The 1,476-nt window shown below is 43.1% G+C and overlaps 1 non-coding gene across 1 annotated transcript; it reads left to right on the top strand.

The window, feature by feature from the left end:
- Positions 1 to 1,022: 1,022 nt before the first annotated feature.
- On the top strand, positions 1,023 to 1,186 carry LOC118921664 (U1 spliceosomal RNA). The gene has a single exon (XR_005028454.2). It is a non-coding gene; the product is annotated as a U1 spliceosomal RNA (small nuclear RNA).
- The last annotated feature ends 290 nt before the right edge of the window (positions 1,187 to 1,476 follow it).

The following is a 1,476-nucleotide window of genomic DNA, read 5'->3' as shown; positions in this document are numbered from 1 at the left end:
TTGGTAGGTATTTCCTCTGAAGAGATTAGTATTTCCAGAGAAGTATCTTCAAAATTCATGCCTGGGAATGCTTGCTGGGAGCGAATTGAAGGAAGGGTAACAGTCTCATGTTTAGGAATGAGATATTCACTCTTTAGCCTTCTTTCAGTTGCACGTCTCCACTTTGCCTCATGTCTTCAAGTGCAGAGACTCTCTGATTCAGTATTTCCAGAGATTAGACCTCTTGCTCCTTATGGGGTGGGAGAAATCTTCTGTTAGTGAAAGAAAAGGTCAGGAGCCTAGTGATATAAATGCTACTTTTGCAAACTAGCAAAAAATTACCTTCGGGCCTTGGGGCCAGGAGTAGCTGCTGGGGAAATCACTCTCCAGAGATCACAGTCTAGCCCTACAGTAAGGAAGGGGAAACACAGCAGCTCTAAGATGATACAGTAGAGTCAACCCACTTCCTGGAAAAGATTAGAATTAACCATCATCTTAAAATCCCTTATCTGGTGATTAATAGGGCCTCAATAATATGTATAATCAAAATAATAGACCATTTTTGATAGTTGTGAAAGTAGGTGCCAAATGACTGTAATTTTCAAGTCTTTCTAAAACCTGATACATATCACCTGAAAGACTATGCAGGGTGGATCTCTCTAAGTTCAGTATACTGGAAAATTCAGAGCTGCTGAAGAGACCTGTGGAATGAGGAGGAACAAGCCACCCACACTGGGTTGGCAGGTAGTTCCCTTGGCACACCTGAGCTCTCACTTCAGGGAAATAAAAACATCAGGGCTCTTTTGATTAGAGGAAGTTTTAATACAAACAAAGGAAATTAAGTCACAAGGTTTTTTAGTTACAAGTCCCAAAATGGGCTTCAGTGAGCCCTGGGAAGGGCAATCTTTTGTCCCAAATCATGAGCAAGCAGGAGATAGAGAGCAGGGTAGTAAGGCTTAGTCCTTGTAAGTTAGTTGGGACAGTGGTCACTAGTTTTTCATAGGCTCAACTCTGAGTGGTCATTTTAAAAGATGCCCTGAGAGATACTTACCTGGCAGGGGAAATACCATGATCATGAAAGTGGTTTTCCCAGGGCAAGGCTTATCCGTTGCACTCCGGCTGTGCTGACCCCTGCGATTTCCCCAAATGTGGGAAACTCAGCTGCATCATTTCTGGTAGTGGGGGACTGCATTCGTGCCTTCCCCTTAAAATTAAAAAAAAAAAAGATGCCCTGAGAAAAGCAAGGTGGGAACTAGTGGGAATCCTAAATTCAGGTCCTTTGCTAAATGTCCAGATTCAGGATGTGAGCAGGGCTGTTATACTGTAAAATGCTTAGGCAGGAGCATTTCAAAATAGCTGTTTCCTCAGCATAGGTAACAGAGCTTAATCTACCCCAATTTTGGATTTGTTATGTAGCTTTGAGGTCTCTAAGGTTGCTGCAGGATAAAGGAGGAAATGGGCATCACAGGGGGCCTGTCCACACTTGAATAGGCATGG

The sequence above is a fragment of the Manis pentadactyla genome, chromosome 2, assembly GCF_030020395.1.
Source record: "Manis pentadactyla isolate mManPen7 chromosome 2, mManPen7.hap1, whole genome shotgun sequence".
In the NCBI taxonomy this organism is placed as follows: Eukaryota; Metazoa; Chordata; class Mammalia; order Pholidota; family Manidae; genus Manis; species Manis pentadactyla.
This window is presented reverse-complemented; position numbering and strand designations above follow the sequence as displayed.